This window comes from Humulus lupulus, chromosome 7 (assembly GCF_963169125.1).
Source record: "Humulus lupulus chromosome 7, drHumLupu1.1, whole genome shotgun sequence".
NCBI lineage: Eukaryota > Viridiplantae > Streptophyta > Magnoliopsida > Rosales > Cannabaceae > Humulus > Humulus lupulus.
The window spans coordinates 2,919,017-2,927,340 of NC_084799.1; the positions used below are offsets into that span (position 1 = coordinate 2,919,017).

An 8,324-nucleotide genomic window follows, 5' to 3' on the forward strand; every position below is an offset into this window, starting at 1 on the left:
ATTCATTCATACCACAAACCCATCAAAATTCACCATAAGCTTCCTCAATTAACTTGTCTCCACTAATATAAAATCTGTATCAAGTAGATCAAAAGGACTTTTATAGGCTCATAACATTAGGCTTAGGTAAAGGTAGATAAATAGTCATTTAGGCTCGAAATTACCATAAGCATATAAACCTCAAAACTAGCCAACTTTCTCTTCACCACACCAAAAATCACCCTTTTATACAATTAGAGAGAGAGATAGATTACATACTTTCATCATTTTTTTCTTCTTTTCTTTTTGTATCATTTTTTTTCTATACTCATCACTTTTTTTTTTTCAAATCACACTCCCCCAAACTTAATATTTTCTATATATAATCAAGGAGTGTGACAAAGTGAATTTTTTTTCTATTTTCTCAAAAACTTATCTCTCTCTTCTTTTTGTACAATCATACTACATTCAAATCATACTAATACCTTCCTATTTTCCATTCCACTTTCCCACAAATTATATGCTTATGATAACAAAGGAAAAGGAAAAATGATGAAGTTAGGAAATTTAGGCTCAATAGTATAATCGATAACAAAAACCAAAGCTTTAGGCTCAAAAAGGGTAACTAAGGATAAATTTTTATGGGTTAGCTAGAAAGGCTCAAACGTTTACAAAGAAAATTGCCTAAATCATCTCTACTCAATACTTCATTTAGCATTTCGTCTCAACAAATCAACTGAGCAAGTTCTAGTTTATTTCAACATCCACCATACATACCAATTCCCACAATACTTATAAACTTATATAATGTAGAGCATAAATTAAATAAAACACATATACTACACAAATGACAATACTCAGATCATTTATCAACAGGTTAAGCACACAGTCTACATATCCAAAGCATTAGTCTAACAACATCAAGGAATTAGCATATATCATCATTGAAGCCCACCTGTCTCAGTCAATAATAGTTTTGTACAGTCATCCAACATTAAAATTAAAAATAAATAAAAAAAATCAAAAGAAAAGTAAATAGTCCCCCAAACTTGAAATAAACAGTGCCCTCACTGTTTCACAAAATCCAAAGGACCTGAACTAAAAGAAAAAAAAAATTAAAAAAAATAAAATAAAATAACTAGAAAAAAACCTGACAACCGAACAGTTACTCTTCATCATCTGAATCTGGAGGCGGCTGATATGGCTGGCGCAATTCTAAAGGGCATTGGGGAAAATCATTGAAGCCCGTATAGCGCGCAAATGCCCCACAAAAATCGGCCATGTAATTCGTCATGTGGAATTGACGATCTCGAATGTCCGCCTGACCATGCAACAACAACTGTTGTTGTCTTTTTAACTCTTCTATGTCTTGTTGCATGGTACTATACTGTCGAGAACTAGAGCCTTCAGTAGCTCTAGAAGTAGATGGTTTCCGCCCCTTTCTCTTCGGCCTTGTGGTCTCAGGTTGCTCATCGGTCGGTGGCAAGGACAGCAGAGTCGGATCAACAGGCTCGTATCCCAAACCAGTGGGTCGAGGAACACCCCCATAATTCTCATCCTGATGTAACACCGATTGATGACTAATGATTGGAGACTGTTCACATACTTCATTAATGTTCATTGGGACGCCTTGATCCTTACAGAGACTGGTAATTAATGAAGCATGCCCATGACCACCAGATGTGGCCCCTCGCGCTATGTAACTGATACTCTCAGCAATAAGCCGCCCAACATTAATCGACTTGCCCGAAAAGATACAATAGAGCAAGTAAAGACGTTCAGTGGTCACCTCCATTTGTTGAGTGGAAGGCATGAGAGTACTGATGACAAACCTGTTCCACAACCGCCCATATGGACTCAAACATGTAGCCCTAATTGATCTTGGAGTAATCATGTCACTCCCCATCTTGTAAGTGGAACCAGGCTTCGTCATTTCCCTTAGAAGCAAATCGTAGTCCTTTTCTGCGGCCCCTGCACGATAATCATCATCCCAAGGATCATTTAGGCCGTAGAACTGGTTTATGACTTGTGGAGAGTAGCAGACCTTCTTACCCCGAACTAATACTGTGTGGTCATCCCGCTCAACAAAAGCGTTGGCATAAAACTCCCTTACCAGACTAATATTAGCCAAAAGTTTTGGCTCTCATAATTGCTTCCAATTCCGATTGATAATCATTTGTGGGAGTATGCCATCCAATTCACTGGGCCTAAAGTGAGACTCTACTATCACTGTTTTATTCTTTACTATCCATTCCTCGAATTTATTTTGCGCAGTGGGATTAACAAAGGTATGGGCAATATTGACATTGGCTCTTTGGACGGTAGACATGGTTTTTGCTTTCTTGGGAGCCATAGAGGAATTGAAGCACAAAAATACAAGGTATAGTCTCTGAATACACTGAGAACCCAAAATCAACTCAAAAACACACTAGAATATCCAAAATAGTCCAAAACCGTTCACTGAGGAATTTTATCAAACACCTAGTGTGCGATCAAGAAAAAGTGGCTAACAAAACTCAATGAACCCCACAATCTTCCCCAACTGTATAGAATATGCTCCCAATAATAATAAAAACAGTACACAGAAGCCAATCTTGCAATAGATATCAAAAATTCGTCCAAAGCCCAAAACAACTTTAAGTTCTCCAAATTTCTCAATAAAGCATCAAACACACCAAACTGAAAATGTACCTTGAAAACCTTGGAGAATGATGATGATAAAATCGGTGGTGAATCACTGCTTTAATCGGCCCCTTGATTGCTTGATGCAGATGATTGAGAGAAGTTTTGCTTGAGAGGAAAATTGAGTGAAATTTGGGAAGGATTTGAATGAGTGTTTCGGTTCTGGAAGATGGGGTCGAATATGTGGGTTTTAGGACTGATATAACTGATATCAGTGGGTCATGTGCGCCACACGTGACTGTTTTTTTTTCAAAAAAATTCATCCAGGCGATATATCGCCTGTAAGTGGCGATATATCGCCACAAGCTATATGCCCACACCCTCTCTGACTTGCGTGCCGATACTTCGCCTACCAAACCCCTGATATATCGCAGCCTTATCCCAGTTGAGCCGATATATCGCATATATGAGGCGATATATCGCCTCTTGCAATATACCAAACCGTCTTCTCTGACTTGTATGGCGATATTTCGCCACCTGCACCGCCGATATGTCGCCTCCCATTTTGCTGTAGCCGATATATCGCCATTGATAGGCGATATATCTCCTGGGACCGAAAAAATTCCAACTAAAAACCAAAAATCCCCTCCAAATCGGTTGTCCAGGCGATATATCGCCTGGTGTAGGCGATATATCGCCCAAACACTGTTCAAATTCATCAACTTTTTTTTTTTTCATGTTTTTCACGGTTCTACTAAACTAAAAGAAATTAAAAATAATAATGTCAAACGAAAACGAAAATAAATTACAAAATAATGAGGTGCCTCTCAAAAGCGCTGTCGTTAACGTCATTTAGCCGGACGCTGCTTTCCTTTCCTTCAAGAATCCACCAGAGTAATATTGACCTTCGTCTCAAGTTCTCCTCCATAGTAATGCTTCACCCGCTGTCCATTAACTTTAAACGGCGAAGAATCACCTTGTTGAATCTCCAAAGCCCCATATGGAAAAACTTTTGTAACATTGAATGGCCCCGACCATCGAGACTTTAATTTTCCCGGAAATAACTTGAGACGGGAATTGAATAGCAGCACTTTATCGCCCACTTGAAAAGTCCGATTGACAATATTATTATCATGCCATTTCTTTGTCTTCTCTTTGTAGATTCTTGCATTCTCGTAGGAATCACGACGCAATTCATCTAACTCATTCAGTTGAGCTAACCTTAATGCTTTCGAAGCGGCCGGATTGAAATTCAACTTCTTTAACGCCCACTGTGCCCTATGCTCCAATTCAAATGGCAAGTGACAAGCTTTACCATATACAAGACGGTAGGGAGAAGTACCAATTGGCGTTTTAAAATCCGTCCGATAAGCCCATAACGCATCATCAAGCTTATTCGACCAATCCTTTCTATTAACTTGCACCGTCTTCTCTAAAATCAGCTTAATCTCCCTATTTGACACTTCCGCTTGCCCATTTGACTGCGGATGATATCCCAATGCCATCTTGTGCTTAATTCCATATTTCTCCATTAAGGAATCAAAAATCTTATTGGCGAAATGAGTCCCTTCATCACTTATAATCGCTCGAGGTGTGCCAAAACGAGAGAAAATATTCTTTTTCAAAAACTTGACTACCACCTGAGCATCATTAGTTGAAGTAGCAACTGCTTCAACCCACTTACTTACATAATCCACCGCCAATAAAATATACAAATTACCGAATGACGGTGGGTAGGGTCCCATAAAGTCAATACCCCAAACATCGAATAATTCAACCTCCAATATATTAGTGAGAGGCATTTCATGACGTCTTGAGATATTACCTACCCTTTGACAACGATCACACCGTTTCACATAGTCATAGTTGTCTTTATACAAAGTAGGCCAATAGAATCCACATTCAAGGACCTTTGCAGCAGTCCTTGCTCCCCCAAAATGTCCACCAGTCGGCGATGCATGGCAATGAAACAAGATGTCCTTCATTTCTCTTTCAGGCACACATCTTCTGATAATCAAATCCGGACCTTGTTTAAATAAAAACGGATCATCCCAATAGTAGTTCTTCACATCATGATAAAACTTTTTCAGTCTCTGCCCAACAAATTCCGGTGGTACTACGTTGGCTGCCAAATAATTCACATAATCCGCAAACCATGGCACAAACTCATCCTCCACTGCAAATAATTGTTCATCTGGGAAACTCTCATCAATCTCTCCTGCAGCAAGTTCTGACTTATCCCCCAACTCGAGTCTTGATAAGTGATCCGCCACCAAATTCTCTGTACCCTTCTTGTCCCGAACCTCCATATCAAACTCTTGTAAAAGAAGCACCCAACGAATAAGCCTGGGTTTAGCATCTTTCTTAGCAATAAGATGCCTGATTGCGGAATGATCAGTATACACAATAACTTTGTTCCCCATCAAATACGGCCTGAATTTGTCGAATGCATAGACAATGGCAAGAAGCTCCTTCTCAGTAGTGGCATAATTCAACTGAGCGCCATTTAGTGTTCTGCTGGCATAATAAATAGTCCGAAATACTTTGTCAACACGCTGCCCCAGAACCACACCCACTGCAAAATCACTTGCGTCGCACATTAACTCAAACGGCTGGTCCCAATCCGGTGAAATTACTATAGGTGCCGACACCAACTTCTGCTTTAGTATCCTGAAAGCTTCAAGACACTTCTCATCAAACTCAAATGGAACCCCATTCATCAACAATGCCGAGAGTGGCTTAGAAATCCTGGAGAAGTCCTTTATAAATCTTCTGTAAAACCCCGCATGACCAAGGAAACTTCTCACTCCCTTAACTGAAACTGGAGGCGGCAAATTCTCAATAGTAGCAATCTTAACCCTATCAACCTCAATACCATTCTTAGACACCTTATGCCCAAGTACTATGCCTTCATTTACCATGAAATGGCATTTTTCCCAATTCAAGACTAGATTCGCCTCTTCACATCTTCTCAGCATAGCCTCCAAATTCGTCAAACAATTGTCAAAAGAAGACCCCATCACAGAGAAATCATCCATAAAGATCTCAATGCTCCGTTCCACCATATCAGAGAAGATAGCCATCATACACTGTTGAAAAGTGGCAGGGGCATTGCACAGACCAAACGGCATACGACGGAATGCAAAAGTACCATATGGGCATGTGAAGGTCGTCTTTTCTTGATCCTCAGGAGCAATGGCTATTTGATGGTACCCTGAATAGCCATCCAGAAAGCAGTAATACTGATGTCCAGCCAATCTATCTAACATCTGATCAAGGAACGGCAGTGGAAAGTGATCTTTTCTGGTTGCTTTATTCAGTTTACGATAATCTATACAAATCCTCCAACCAGTTACAGTATGCGTCGGGATAAGTTCGTTATTGTCGTTTTTCACCACTGTAATCCCTCCTTTCTTAGGGACTACCTGAACTGGACTCACCCAAATACTGTTTGAAATAGGATAGATCACCCCAGCATCTAACCACTTCAAGATCTCCTTCCTTACCACCTCTTTCATTTCTGGATTTAATCGACGTTGTGCTTCAATAGAGGGCTTACTGTCATCTTCCATCAAGATCTTGTGCATAACTGTGGATGGACTTATCCCCTGAATATCTGCCAACGTCCATCCAATTGCCAACTTATGAGTTCTCAACACCCTTAACAATTTTTCCATCTCCTCATTAGAAAGAGAAGAAGACACAATAACTGGTAAAGTCTCCTTCTCACCCAGGAAAACATAGCGAAGATGTGCAGGCAATGATTTCAATTCCAGCTCTGGAGGTTTCTGAACTGATGGTAATGGTCTCTCAGGTCCTTGGCCCAAATCTTCATATTTTCGATTATAAATTGGCCCTTTAGAATTCAACCACTGTACACACTCTTGGACCTCACTGTCTGACTCAGCATCTAAATCCCCAATTGTCAAGCTCTTCTGAAGTGAATCCTCTGTAAGATTAATTTTAGCCACCGCTTTCTCTACCAGGTCAACTCTGAAACAGTTGTCATTGACATTTGCAAACTTTAAGGCCTTAAACACGTTGAATACCACTTCTTCACCCTGAACTCGCAGTGTCAACTCACCTTTCTGAACATCAATCAAAGCCTGCCCCGTAGCTAAAAATGGCCTGCCCAGAATGATTGGTACATCCATATCCTCCTCCATATCCAGAACTATGAAATCTGCCGGAAAAATGAACTTATCCACCTTCACAAGAACATCCTCTATGATTCCTCTGGGGTGTTTCACTGATCGATCTGCTAATTGTAGAGTGACTGTTGTAGGACTAGCCTCCCCCAAACCAAGTCTTCTGAATATAGACAAAGACATCAGATTTATACTCGCCCCCAAATCACACAAAGCATGCTTACATTCAAATTTCCCAATTGTACACGGTATAGTAAAGCTCCCCGGATCTCTCAACTTTTGGGGCAACTTCCTTTGCAATATCGCACTGCACTCTTCAGTGAGCGCCACCGTCTCATACTCCTCCATCTTTCTTTTCTTTGACAGAATCTCTTTCATAAATTTGACATAACTAGGCATCTGCTCTAATGCCTCAGCAAATGGAACATTGATGTGCAGCTTTTTGAATTCCTCTAAAAACTTAGAAAATTGTTTATCCAGTGTAGTTTTTCTAAGCCTATGAGGATATGGAACTTGAACTGGCTGACAATCAACAACGGGAGGACACTTGTTTGAACCCTGGTGGTCTTCAGTAACCCCATTCGCTTTAGTATCTGATTTCTCACTCAACTCTTCATTCCGAACCACTGACTTTTGTACACTGGGCTGCTCCACTTGCTTACCATTCCTCAACGAAATTGCTTGACAGTTCTCTTTAGGATTTACCACAGTATTACTAGGCAAATTCCCTTGCGGTCTGTTATTAAGCATGTTGGCCAACTGACCCACTTGTGTCTCAAGGTTTCGAATAGAGGATCTGGTCTCAGTCATGAATTGAGTCTGAGTATTAGTGAGGGTCAACAAGGCTGCTTGCAACTCATTAGTCTTTTCTGGTTGATCTTGCGGTCTAGGCTGGTGTGATGATGAGGCTTGATTCATAGGCTGTTGTGGCATGTGCTGCTGGTATGGCCCTTGAAACTGTGACTGTTGGCCCTGATTATTTCTCCATGAGAAATTTGGGTGATTTCTCCACCTAGGATTATAAGTATTGGAGAACGGATTCTGATAAGGCCTCTGAAAATTACCAACTGCCTGTACCTGAGCCTGATTAACTGGCATATTACCACACATGTTGGCCGCTGTACAGTGTTCATATAAATGAGGCCCTCCACATATTTCACACCCTGATTGCATCTGTATAGCCTGGGCTTGAGCTGAGATCTTGTTTTGTTGCAACTGCTTTGTCAATGAAGCAACCTGAGCAGTTAAAGCAGTTATAGCATCTAATTCATGTACCCCGGCTACTTTTCTCTGTGAAGTGTCTCGTTCGGCAGGCCACTGATAATTGTTCATAGCCATCTCCTCTAACAATTCATATGCCTCATCAGCCCCTTTACTCATGAAAGCACCGCCTGCTGCTGCATCTATTATAGTGCGAGAAGTACCGCAAAGCCCATTATAAAAATTGTGGACTAACATCCACTTCTCTATACCGTGATGAGGGCATTTTCTGAGCAGGTCTTTGAATCTTTCCCATGCATTGTACAATGACTCTCCCTCATTTTGATAGAAGTTATTGATTTCTCCCCTCAACTT

General features: G+C 40.6%; 1 non-coding gene across 1 annotated transcript; it reads left to right on the forward strand.

Moving 5' to 3' along the window:
* Positions 1 to 8,217: 8,217 nt before the first annotated feature.
* Positions 8,218 to 8,324, forward strand: LOC133792890 (small nucleolar RNA R71). The gene has a single exon (XR_009874360.1). It is a non-coding gene; the product is annotated as a small nucleolar RNA R71 (small nucleolar RNA).